This window comes from Podarcis vaucheri (assembly GCF_965113315.1).
Source record: "Podarcis vaucheri genome assembly, chromosome: 7".
Taxonomy (NCBI): Eukaryota; Metazoa; Chordata; class Lepidosauria; order Squamata; family Lacertidae; genus Podarcis; species Podarcis vaucheri.
In genome coordinates this window covers 11,463,552-11,477,633 of record NC_138765.1, presented here as the reverse complement: position 1 = coordinate 11,477,633, position 14,082 = coordinate 11,463,552, and positions in this window count along the sequence as shown.

The window sequence follows — 14,082 nt, the reverse complement described above, 5'->3', positions numbered from 1 at the left end:
CCACAGTCACCTACGGACTCGCTGTTAAAACCGTGTTTATGGAAGACAATCTTACTCAGATACAAGGGATCGCCAAAGAAGAAGAAGAAATGCTACGTGCACACCCAACATCTAAAGCATATTAAAAGCGCATGGTTTCCCCCTGCCCAAAAGAATCCTGGAAACTGTAGTTTGTCCCTCACAGAACTACAATTCCCAGCACCCTTAAACTACAGTTCCTAGGATTCTTTGGGGAAAATCTGCTAGACATGATGGCAGCGGTGGACCTGGGGCTCTCAAATTTCAGTGTGGCGCTAAAAATTCAGTGCGGCGCCTGGTGCGGCCGCAACAGTCGCACTACCTTAAAATCACCTCTGATTATGACTGTGCTGTGCCTCCACAGTTTGAAACTGTAATGCCTCTTAATGTCAGTTTCTGGAAACTGCAGGAGGGAAGAGGGCTCTTGTGCCTGGATCCTGTTTGGGGGTTCCCCACAGGCATTTGATTCGCCACTGTGAGAGCAGGATGCTGGAATAGATGGGCCGCTGGGCTGAGATATCAGGGCTCTTTTTAAGTCATGTGCTTTATGTGTATGCAGCCTAAGTATTCTGTATTGTGCTCTGTATTCTGCTCTAGTCAGACCTCACCTGGAGTACTGTGTCCAGTTCTGGGCACCACAGTTCAAGAAGGACACTGACAAACTGGAACGTGTCCAGAGGAGGGCAACCAAAATGGTCAAAGGCCTGGAAACGATGCCTTATGAGGAACGGCTAAGGGAGCTGGGCATGTTTAGCCTGGAGAAGAGGAGGTTAAGGGGTGATATGATAGCCATGTTCAAATATATAAAAGGATGTCACATAGAGGAGGGAGAAAGGTTGTTTTCTGCTGCTCCAGAGAAGCGGACACGGAGCAATGGAGCCAAACTACAAGAAAGAAGATTCCACCTAAACATTAGGAAGAACTTCCTGACAGTAAGAGCTGTTCGACAGTGGAATTTGCTGCCAAGGAGTGTGGTGGAGTCTCCTCCTTTGGAGGTCTTTAAGCAGAGGCTTGACAACCATATGTCAGGAGTGCTCTGATGGTGTTTCCTGCTTGGCAGGGGGTTGGACTTGATGGCCCTTGTGGTCTCTTCCAACTCTATGATTCTATGATTCTAAGTCTTGGCTTGTGAGTCCCCATCCTGCCCCCCTTTTGTTTTTAATGTATTTTTATTAAAGATTTTCTTGTTTTACAAAAGTATGTATAATGTCTCTCGTATTTTTACAAATCAGTTTAATTTGTTAGACATTAGGAAGAAAAGAGGGAGAGAGGTGGAGGGGGGAGAGGTCGGGTGGCGATGTTTCTATTTTACTTACTATATGTGGGGTTTTGTGTCAGCTTTGCTTGTGCGGGTTCTCTGCTGTTCGCTTGTGTTCCTTTGCTGGTGAGAGAGGTTGGGGCTGGCCTAGGGTGTGGTTGTTCATTTGTGCTTGGCTGTGGTGGTCTTTGTTTTCATGTGTGAGTGGGGTGGGTGGGTGTTTTGGGTCACGTTAGCCATCGTGATTTGTATGCTGTTGGTGATTTTTGTCATTGTCTTGTTGGGCTGTGTGTGTGATAAAGGGGAGCCATACCGGAGTGAAGGTGTCATCTTCTATTTGTCCCCGTGTCAGTTTCAGTTTATTGGTTAATTTTTCTAGTAGGGCTGTTTCCCATACTATTTGGTACCACTGGTCCATGCTTACTCCTGACAGGTATCTCCAGTGTCTGGTTATGATGTTTCTGGCTGCTAATCTCCGCAGCCTTCCTGGACTTAGATGGAAAAGAGAGGTAGAGTCAGGTGTTACCAGCCTGCTCCTGCCGCCCGACCTCAAATTCCTGGGCAGCCTCTCCCAGTCGTTTCATGTAGATGCTAAATAGCATCAGGAACCTTGAAGGACTCTGACCAAGGAGATGAACAGCAACTCCCCCCCTTTTGGAATCGCCCCAATTACGTTGGCTAAGTGAGAGAGGAAATATACGGAGTAAAATTACTAACTGGAGGAAGAAGGGGAAAAACAACTCACACATCTGGGTTTAGAGATAATGTCTGCTTGGGCACTTTTTGGTTTTGAAAATAAGCATCTCTCCAGTGTATCTCCTGCTATATGTGAAAGGGGGGGGGAGAAGCTGGTCTATAATGTTTAAATTAACTTATTGCAAAAGAATACATATAGACCAATCTAATAGGCTCGTGGAAAAAATAGGGGGGGGGCAGGTTTGCAATGTTTTGGAATAATAGGTTTAATGATAATGTTCATCATTGTGCTGCTTTCAAATATGTTCTAAGACTAAGAGTATTTCCCTAAAGATGTCTTTATTTACTTTACTAGTTCTAAAATTAACAAAGCTGCAAAATAAGAAAATAAGCAGCCCTCTTCCAAGAAACAAGCCTTCTGCGTTCTCAGATGTGTTGGCGCATGCCCTGGTCTCTCGGTGGTGCAAAAGACAGCCTGCATGTGCTCAGAAGCGCTATTGATTATTACTACTTAATTCCAGCCCTCCACTCTCCATAGTGCTGACTCCAGGCTCCTAAACCTCCCTGCACAGATTACCATCAGTCACCAATTTCACCATTGGCTCCCCACATACCGTAATTCACAATCCCAACCTCACCACTGATCCCCACCCTCCAGAGGAGCTGTTTTCAAATGTTGTATCCTTAGAGAAGCCTTCCCAATGAACCTTTGAGCACACAGGCATTGCTGTGTGTGGGCATGTAGGGCAGAGACCCCCAAATATTTTTCTGAGATCCCCAAGTGTTTCTGGGTTGGCAATGAATTCAGGAGGAATCGAATTGGCAATGTTCTGGGTTGCTGAGCAGGATATTAATTTGGGCGCAATAAATTAATTTCAGATGGCTTTATCTAGAGATGATTTGGGATAATGAAGGGAATAAATGAAGGGGAACTGAAATGATTTTGAGCAGGGTCTTTGGGGAAGTTAATTAGGGAGAAATGAATGAAAGGGGAACTGATTAGAGAGGGTGATTTGGGATGTGGCGCAAATTAATTGAAGTGTTTATCTGGGGTGATTTGGACGGAAGATTAGTTGTGACATCTAAATTCTAAATTTGCATTTATACATCTAAATTACCAGAAGGCCAGAACTACAAAGGCTCTTGTAAGAGCGACTACATTAATTAAGGCATCAGCTTTTTGCAAACTTTCAGAACCACAGTGTCTGATGAAGTCCACAAAAAGCCGATGCCATAATACGTTTGTTAAAATTCCACAAGGCTCTTTTGTCATATACATAAATGTACATAGAAAAATATTTACAAATAAATCCGCGTATGAAAATGTAAACAAAATTGTTTCTATAGAGCCATGCCTTGCCACGGAAGGAAACCCTGTACGTTGCAGAAGATTCTATGGCGCATAGCTCATACGGACCGTTTTCCAAAACTTTCTTGCATCGCCTCTTGCACAAAGAAGTCGGCAATTAGTGGGATTTTTTTTCTTTCTGTCAGGGAAGCTTATGCATTATTACTAATTTTCTCCTTGAGAAACTCCCCATAGGCTCTCAGAGAATCCAGGGTTGGCTGGCTCTAGCATTAGTTAGAGGCTTCTGTTTCCAGGCACCTGAGGTTGGATGTTATGAGAAAATGGTAGTGATTTAATACATTGCTATTGTATTTTTACTGCCAGGGAGAGGTGCTTGCGGGATTTGATGCCTCGGGCGTCAAAATGGCCCTGGACCTTTGCTGTTCTGTCTCAGACAGCCTCAGGTACCAAAATGTTTTGGGCTGGGCTGGGTACCTCAGAAAACAATTTGGAAACCTCTTCTCTTCAGCATCCCATATTTATCTTCCCTGGGACACGTATTCTGTGGATCTGGAGGCTTCACTTTGCTGCGCCATCCAGTGGTTAAGCCAAAACGCCTTCACAACATTTGCCCAAACGACATCAGACACAACATTCGGAAACAGAAATCCCAAATGTCAGCGTTGCTTTTCCTCACAGCGTTTGAAACCTGAGCACCTTAGACTTGTTCATATATATCTTCATTGTTTTCACTATGGCAGGTGCTGTCCAGCCGAAAGTTTCAAAAGGCTAAAAGCAGTCTGATAGGAAACACCATTGCATGTTGGTGACGAAATAATGCCGGACACCGTTGCATGTCAGATATCGTGTACCAAATAATTAAACTGGGTTATCGGTATATTTATGGCCAGCATCAAACCTTCTGGAAATATTTGATTAATCAGAGAATGCTAGGGCAATACTGAGCATTAGCGTTTAGAGAATTCTGAGTGAGGAGGCAATTCATTTCAGTTTTATCCAACGAGGCCCCACCTGCGCTGAAAAAATAAAGCATTATCATGCCACCTTAAGCAGGCAAGCTGTCTCCCAAAGAATCCTGGGTGTTGTAGTATGTTAAAGGTGTGGAGAGTTGTTAGTAGACCCCATTTCCCAGAGTTCCCTGGGAACAGAGATTGTTTGTTGTACCACTCTTGAAAACTGCAACTCTGTGAAGAGAATTGGGGTCAAAAAGACCCCTGCATTGCAGGGGGCTGGACTAGATGACTGTGGGGACCCCTTGAAGTTCTATGAAACTCTCAGCACCCTGAACAAACTACAACTCCCAAGATTCAGTGGGGGGCGCCATGGCTGTTTAAGGTGCCATGATACTGCTTTAAATGCAGGGCACAGATGGGGCCTAAGGCCGGGGGTGGGTGGGGACTGTTTCAAGCCCCCACATTTGGAGAATTAGTTCTATTACTGGCATGCAGGATATTCCTTTTTTCACATCCCCTTGCTGTACAAACTCCTTTGCACCCCCATATGGCCTTGCCCCCTTCTGGCCTGGGTATCCCAGCAAGCCGCTTGGCTCTGCTGCAAGGTCAGAAATCTCTCCTAGCCTTTCCTCTCAGGCTAAGCTGGGTCAGCAGCTGTTTAATTGCGGTCCGGATGAATCCTCCGGCAAACGGACAGCCCAGCTGTCCCAAGCAGATAGGGCCAGCTCAAGGCTAGCCAGGCAAAACAGGGGGGAAAAGAAGGTTGGGTAAACAAACTGGGCTGAGGACCTGGGAATTCCCTGCACGGTCTTTCATGCCTGTATTTTCTCTTCCCGGGTTGGGACTTGGGAGGAGGGGGCAATTCGCTGTTATTTATTCCATTGCATTTGCACCACGAAGACGGCAGGCAGAGGAGGGTGAAACAGACTCTTCCCTCATTCGGATCCAAACTGGAGAGCTGCTTTGAAGCGAAACAACATCAGAGATCCGATCATGTTTTGGCCGCAAGCCAATCTTCTTCTCCCATCTCAAAGCCAGAGGAAACTCACGAAGGCTTTCAGTGGGAGGCCAGGCAGCCAGCTCCACACCATGCTTTCAAAGCGCCGCGATGCCACTTTGAATGGCCTCCCCCAGAGAATTCTGGGAACTGTAGTTTGTTACACGCCACCTGGGCTTGCACCCCGGGGAGGTCACTTCAGTGCGGCTAACGCAGTGGCTTGACTTCACCCCCGGAGGCGCACTCCATTGTTTCTCAAGACTGATGCCAACAGACAGACTTCCCCCAAAGGATTCTGGGAGCCGCAGTTCGTCAAGGGCGCTGAGCGTTGGGAGGAGAACCCTGTTCTCCGTGCAGAGCTACAGGTCCCAGAGTTCCCTGTGAAGAGGGATTGCTTGTTAAACCGCTCGGCGAATTGTAGCTCTGGGAGGGGAACAGGGGTCTCCTAACAACTCCCAGCACCCTTGACAAACTATAACTCCCGGCGAGGGCGGGGGAGCCACAACTGTTTAAAGCGGAATCCTAGTGTTGTGAATGCATGATGATGCGAGCAAGGCATCAGCCTTTGTCAAAGTTAGGGGTCAGCAACCTTTTTCAGCCATGGGTCGGCCCACCATCCCTCAGACCATGTGGTGGGCCGGACTATATTTTGAAAATAAATAAATAAACGAATTCCTATGCCCCACAAATAACCCAGAGATCCATTTTAAATAAAAGCATGCATTCTACTCATGTAAAAACACCAGGCAGGCCCCACAAATAACATTTTAAATAAAAGGACACATTCTACTCATGTAAAAACACACTGATTCCCGGACCGTCTGCGGGCCAGATTGAGAAGGCGATTGGGCCGGATCCGGCCCCTGGGCCTTAGTTTGCCTACCCCTGGTCAAGGTGGTGCCCATTGCAGGGGGCTGGACTAGAAAACCCATGGGGACCCCCCAACTCTACAATTCTATGAACTCCCATCAACAGTAAGCCTGCCAAGTCACTGGGTCACAGTTCCTACCACAATATTGAGCTGTGTGTTTTTTTCCAATTTCCATTTCAATTACAGCAATCATTTCTCTATGGGCATCTATAACACAAATCGGCACATGCAGATGTGATGAGAGAATCCTTTGATATCTTTTCTGGCTGTGGGTAAGTGTTCGCTCAAAGGGTGCTAACCTTGACTGCTGCCCAAATGTTTCTGTTTCCATTCTTCCTTTTTAATGATAAAAGGGAAATTTCCCTCAGTACTGAAAAGCATTGTAACAAAAGGGGAGGGGGGTTTCCTTTAACTTCTTAGGAAACAGCAAGCAGGTGGCGTTCTAATTTTGCCCGTTTCAAGAAAGCTAGGCATTCTATTCTTGTAACTCGTGCCTCCAAAATGAGCTGGCAATAGGACCCAGGGAGGGGATGGTGGGAAGACTCGAGATTGATAGAAATTTCTTTATACAGATATGTATAAAATCAAATAAAAACATTTTTAATAATAATAATAATAATAATAGAGTCTCATGCTCCTGTACTGCAGGGGTTAGACTAGATAACCCTTGGGTCCCTTTTCAACCCTGCAAGTCTATGATTATATGATTGCCAGACCCTTTTATTAGAAGGGCAATTTGGTGTGTGTTGCTGTTGGCCTGCGGCGAGGAGACTGCAAACTCTCCCCTCTTTCTTGTGGCTGTTTGGTGGTTTTAGTGCACTTTGCTGTGAAATCCCCTTTCCTATGGAAGGAAATTTACAAACCTTTGACATTTCAGAAGGCCAGAAAAGGGGAAGGCTGGTTGCAAATAAGCGCTTGGGTGTGGCAAAATCCCAGGATTCAGGTCCGTGTTCTGTCATAATAATGACAAATAATAATTTAATTTTGTTGTTGTTGTTTAGTCATTTAGTTGTGTCCGACTCTTCGTGACACCATGGACCAGAGCATGCCAGGCACTCCTGTCTTCCACTGCCTCCCACAGTTTGGTCAAACTCATGCTGGTAGCTTTGAGAACACTGTCCAACCATCTCGTCCTCTGTTGTCCCCTTCTCCTTGTGCCCTCCATCTTTCCCAACATCAGGGTCTTTTCCAGGGAGTCTTCTCTTCTCATGAGGTGGCCAAAGTACTGGAGCCTCAGCTTCAGGATCTGTCCTTCCAGTGAGCACTCAGGGCTGATTTCCTTCAGAATGGAGAGGTTTGATCTTCTTGCAGTCCATGGGACTCTCAAGAGTCTCCTCCAGCACCAGAATTCAAAAGCATCAATTCTTCGGCGATCAGCTTTCTTTATGGTCCAGCTCTCACTTCCATACATCACTACTAGGAAAACCATAGCTTTTACTATACGGACCTTCGTTGGCAAGGTGATGTCTCTGCTTTTTAAGATGCTGTCTAGGTTTGTCATTGCTTTTCTCCCAAGAAGCAGGCGACTTTTAATTTTGTGACTGCTGTCACCATCTGCAGTGATCAGGGATCCCAAGAAAGTAAAATCTCTCACTGCCTCCATTTCTTCCCCTTCTATTTGCTAGGAGGTGATGGGACCAGTGGCCATGATCTTCGTTTTTTTGATGTTGAGCTTCAGAACATATTTCGCGCTCTCCTCTTTCACCCTCATTAAAAGGTTCTTTAATTCCTCCTCACTTTCAATAGGGGAGTCCTATTCCATACCCTCCAACGTTTCTCCAATGAAAATAGGGACGTCCTAAGGAAAAGCGGGATATTCCGGCACCATATAAGAAACCGGCATGGCTTCTGTAAATCCAGGACTGTCCCTGGAAAATAGGGGCACTAGGAGGGTCTGTGCTCAGTATTGCCCCTCGTGTCTCCGGAATCCATCAGAAACGCACTCAAAGTGGGCCATTGTGGTCAAACTATAATCCGGGAAAGCCTGCCTGCCACGCCTGGTCTTCTCGTCCAAGGATCCCTTGATGCGCTTCTGGTGAACTGCAGGGACAACCCTCCCCTCCCACAAAATATGGCGTCAAAACCCAAAGCTCTTCTCATGCAGAAATGTCTATCTGCCCTTGAAACGCCTATGCCCTATTCTGGGCGGATGGCAACACTTTAAAATCACACTCGACGTTCAAAACAATATATCCAACAACTACAACAGAGGCCGCAGCTACCGATAAAACACAGCCTTTAAATAAAACATCGACTACTTAGCGAGGTAGAAGTCTGCCAAGATTAAAATATGTCTTCCCTGGCAAGCAAAAGGCAGCCGGGGGGGGGGGAGGTCTAGAGCCTTGGCTGGTGACTTGGGGAGCGGCATTTTGAGGACACATTAATTGCGTTAAGACCCCCAAATTTCCTGAAAGGGTCTAAGGGGTTCCTCATCGCTACCTTTACCTGCCTCACCCCTTTTCCCAACTCCTAGTTGGTAAAACGGCATAGCTCAGTTCAACAGCATCTGCTTTCCACACAGAAAAGCCTCAGGTTCGAATCCAGACATCTCTAGGTGGGGCTGGGGACATTGCTTGCACGAAGCCCTGGAAAGCTGCTTCCAGCCAGGGCAGGCCATACTAAGGTAGATGGAGCACAGGTCTGACTGGCTTTACCCTTCTTTCTCTCTGAGCCTGTATTGCTCAGTGAAGGTGTCTTGGTATTTTTTATATATATATGACACAACCTTGGTGGCAGAAAGTGAGGAGGAATTAAAGAACCTTTTAATGAGGGTGAAAGAGGAGAGTGCAAAATATGGTCTGAAGCTCAACATCAAAAATCGAAGATCATGGCCACTGGTCCCATTACCTCCTGGTAAATAGAAGGGGAAGAAATGGAGGCAGTGAGAGATTTTACTTTCTTGGGCTCCATGATCACTGCAGATGGTGACAGCAGTCACGAAATTAAAAGTCGCCTGCTTCTTGGGAGAAAAGCAATGACAAACCTAGACAGCATCTTAAAAAGCAGAGACATCACCTTGCCAACAAAGGTCCGTATAGTAAAAGCTATGGTTTTCCTAGTAGTGATGTATGGAAGTGAGAGCTGGACCATAAAGAAGGTTGATCGCCGAAGAATTGATGCTTTTGAATTATGGTGCTGGAGGAGACTCTTGAGAGTCCCATGGACTGCAAGAAGATCAAACCAGGTCCTGAAACTGAGGCTCCAATACTTTGGCCACCTCATGAGAAGAGAAGACTCCCTGGAAAAGACCCTGATGCTGGGAAAGATGGAGGGCACAAGGAGAAGGGGACAACAGAGGACGAAATGGTTGGATAGTGTTCTCGAAGCTACCAGCATGAGTTTGACCAAACTGCAGGAGGCAGTGGAAGACAGGAGTGCCTGGCGTGCTCTGGTCCATGGGGTCATAGAATCATAGAATCATAGAATCATAGAATCATAGAGTTGGAAGAGACCACAAGGGCCATCGAGTCCAACCCCCTGCCAAGCAGGTCACGAAGAGTCAGACACAACTAAACGACTAAACAACATTTTCATTGGAGAAACTTTGGAGGGTATGGAATAAGACATCCCTCTTTTCATTGGAGAAATGTTGGAGGGTTTGCTGAGGCAGAGCAGTTTACACTGCTTAGTCATGTGTAAACCGAGTGTGCAACACACTCTAGAATCTGACCCACAATCCTCTGCAGTGCTGCTCCTTGACAGGCACTCATGGGCTCCTTGGACAAAGGATCCCTGAAGGTAGAAACTTTGAAAACCTGTTATCTTGATGTAGGAACAGAAGCCAGGAGGTCTGTCCATCTCTAGGCTGTGACCTCTCTTTGCCACTAGCACGCCGGAGCTTGCCCCCCTCGCTTTCCCAGTCAGCAGGGAACCAGAGCCTGCATTTTGCACATTCCAGTAATGTTCCACTGGGATGAAGCAACACTGCAGCCCCCACAACTTTTGGATAAAGGTCGCTCTCCTGTCGGGGGGGGGGATAAGGAGGGAGTCCTGGTTTCAGCTAAGGCCGGTGTCTCCAGGGATGTGAGACAGGCCTCCTGCTCAAACTCTCCCCTCCGACTTAACGCCTGACATGGCGACACATTTAAAGCAGCGTCTTTAAACACTCGTGGTTTCTTGCCAAAGAATCTTCGGAACTGTAGTTTGTCCGGGGTGCCAAGAATGGTCAGGAGAACCCCTCACAGGCCTACGATTCCCAGAGTTCATAGGGAAGAGGGTTGGATCTGTGAATTGCAGCTGCTGTGTATTGGGTTTAACACATTTTATGTTACAAGGTTGGGATGCGAGTGGCGATGTGGGTTAAACCACAGAGCCTAGGATTTGCCGATCAGAAGGTCGGCGGTTTGAATCCCCGTGACGGGGTGAGCTCCCATTGTTTGGTCCCTGTTCCTGCCAATCTAGCAGCCCGAAAGCACATCAAAGTGCAAGTAGATAAATAGGTACCGCTCTGGCGGGAAGGTAAACGGCGTTTCCGTGCGCTGCTCTGGTTCGCCAGAAGCGGCTTAGTCATGCTGGCCACATGACCCGGAAGCTGTATGCCAGCTTCCTCAGCCAATAAAGCGAGATGAGCTCTGCAACACCAGTTGGCCATGAATGGACCTAATGGTCAGGGGTCCCTTTACCTTTACCTTTATGTTACAAGGCACATTCTAACCAGTCGTATAAGTGTTGGTTGACCAAACTGCGGGAGGCAGTGGAAGACAGGAGTGCCTGGCGTGCTCTGCTCCATGGGGTCACAAAGAGTCGGACACGACTAAACAACTAAAGAGCAACAACAACAATCTGTTTACTTTCATATATTTCTGACATGATATCTAGGAATCAGATCCCTGTTTGGGAGCCAAGGGGACCTGCTTGCTGCCGTTAGGAATTGCAATTCAATATTTTGTTTTTTGTTTACCTGGCACTGTGCTGTATTTCTGAAGGGCTGTGTTATCTTTATGGATTTGCCTTGTTGCAAACTGCCCTGTGGCTCCTGCAAAGGGACGGAATGGAAATCATCGAAATGAAATGAAGAAAGGTATTGACATTTATGATGCTACAGCCACCAAGGTTACTTTGAACCAATCGCTGTCCACCTCTGGACATAAGACTAAGCCCTGGTTTGTTTAGGTTATCTCTCGGGCTCACGTATCTTCCAAGGTTATTGGGAGGACAAAGGAAGGAGTTCTGCGGACGCTGCCCTGAGTGCCTTGGAGAACGGGTGGATGTTTCTGTTTACGATGATGTTTAAGAGGACGAGTTGTGAGACAAAACCCTGACATTTGACCCACTGAGATGTATATTTTTAGGACCCACCCTATTTTTTGTGATTGTAAAGGGGGCTGCTAATCATTTTTATTGTTTTAGATGAAAATTGCGTTTGCATAGATAAACGTATGCAATTGGTTCCAAATTTATCCATCGTTTAAAAGAATAACCCGAAGTCATGTTTGATCCTGGCACAATGCAAACGCATTGGAAGGTTGCAAGTGGCTTTAAACTGTTTGTTTTTTAATGGTTGCAACCCTCCCATGGACCGTAGGGTGAAGGGGGTGTAATAAATTAAAATAATAGGAATAGTAATCCCCTGGTTCCACTTGCATGGAAGATCACCTGGGTACCTGGTGTACACAGGTCAGCATCAGCATCATCTGGTTGGCAGCTATGAGACCCGTTTTGAGAAGGGATGGGTCTTATCAGCCCGAGGGCCAAATTCCTTACTAAGGAAGCTTCCAGGGGCCACATACCAATGACAGGCAGGGCTACCCGCAAAAGTGGACAAAGCAAGGAATACAAAATTTTCCTGCGTATGGTAAAGGTAAAGGGACCCCTGACCATTAGGTTCAGTCGTGGCCGACTCCGGAGTTGCGGCGCTCATCTTGCTTTATTGGCCGAGGGAGCCGGAGTACAGCTTCTGGGTCATGTGGTCAGCATGACTAAGCCGCTTCTGGCGAACCAGAGCAGTGCACGGAAACGCCATTTACCTTCCCGCTGGAGTGGTACCTATTTATCTATTTGCACTTTGACATGCTTTTGAACTGCTAGGTTGGCAGGAGCAGGGACTGAGCACCGGGAGCTCACTCTGTCGCAGGGATTCGAACCGCCGACCTTCTGATCGGCAAGTCCTAGGCTCTGTCTCTGTGGTTTAACCCACAGCATGGTAGTATAGTTTAAAAACAGACACACATGCACGCACCTCTGATTCCTCCATCCGGAAAAAGCAAGAAACATTATCAGAGTTCAAGGATGTCCTGCATTCAGACAAAGACATTCAGGGTGCAAGGCAGGACCTGTGAGGGGCGTGGCTTAGCAAGAGGAGGTGTGGCCTGGGGATAATTCCAAAGTCCAGATGGAGATACCTGGAGCCCCGCTTCTACTAAGGTTCCCCACCCATGGAGTCAGCAGTGATGAGTTTCTATCCAGCCTCCCCGAAGGCTGCCCACAAGTCGCTGCTTCCTCAACTTTTCCTTTTGTGATTGGAAGTCCAGGGGTTTCCTAGGGCAGGGCTTTCCAAGCTGTGGTCTGGGGACCCCCAGTGGTCCGTGGACTTCATCCATGTCAGGGGTCAGCAAGTTTTTTCAGCAGGGGACCGGTCCACTGTCCCTCAGACCTTGGGGAGGGCGGACTATACTTTGGAAAAAAATATGAACAAATTCCTATGCCCCACAAACAACCCAGAGATGCATTTTCAATAAAAGGACACATTCTACTCATGTAAAAACACACTGATTCCCGGACCATCTGCGGGCCAGATTGAGAAGGCGATTGGGCCGGATCCGGCCCCCAGGCCTTAGTTTGCCTACCCATGATCCCGGTGGTCCGTGGCATATCCAAGTGAAATATTCACATACAGTGGTGCCTCGCAAGACGAAATTAATTCGTTCCGCAATTCTCTTCGTCTTGCGGTTTTTTTCGTCTTGCGATGCACGGTTTCCCATAGGAATGCATTGAAAATCAATTAATGCGTTCCTAGGGAAACCACCTTCAGACCAGGTCCGGGGACAGTCTGTCCCCGGACCTCTTCTGAAGGCTGGGGGGGGGACAAGGGCTTTTCTTCCCACCCCCAGCATTTTAAAAAACCCTGGGACAGCGGAGGACTTCTCCGCTGTGCGGGGCTATCTTAAAATGCTGGCGGGCGGCATTTTAAAATCGCTCCGGACAGCGGAGGACTTCTCCGCTGTCCAGGGCGATTTAAAAGCCCCTGGGAAGGCAGGCAGGGGGGACAAAGACTTTCGCCCCCTGCCCGCCTTCAGAAGGTGTTCCCGCCCCCCGCCCCACTTCGGAACAGCTTTCCGAAGTGGGGCGGTGGGGCCAGGTGTTCCCGACCCCCCTCCCCACTTCGGAAGAGCTTTCCGAAGTGGGGCGGCGGGGCCAGGTGTACCCGCCCCCCCGCCCCACTTCGGAACGGCTTTCCGAAGTGGGGCGGCGGGGCCAGGTGTTCCCGACCCCCTCCCCACTTCGGAAGAGCTTTCTGAAGTGGGGCGGTGGGGCCAGGTGTCCCCGCCCCCCCTCCCCACTTCGGAAGAGCTTTCCGAAGTGGGGCGGCGGGGCCAGGTGTTCCCGCCCCCCGCCCCACTTCGGAACAGCGTTTTAAAATGCTGGGGGTGGGGAGCGAAGCGCTGCCAACCCCCAGCATTTTAAAATCTTCCCAGGACACGGGGAGATTTTAAAATGCTGGGGGTCGGCAGCGAACGCTTCGCTCCCGCCCGCCAGCATTTTAAGATCGCCCGGGGCAGGCGGGGGGGAGGCAGGCGGGGGGGGAGCAAAGACTTTTGCCCCCCGCCGGCCTTCAGAAGAGGTCCTCTTCTGAAGGCCGGCTGTGGGCGAAAGTCTTTGCTCCCGACCGCCAGCATTTCCCTATGGGCTTTCGTCTTGCGGGTTTCCCCCATAGGGAAATTCGTCTTGCGAAGCGCCTCCAAAACAGAAAACCCTTTCGTCTTGCGGGTTTTCCGTCTTGCGAGGCATTTGTCTTGCGGGGTACCACTGTACGTTTTTTAA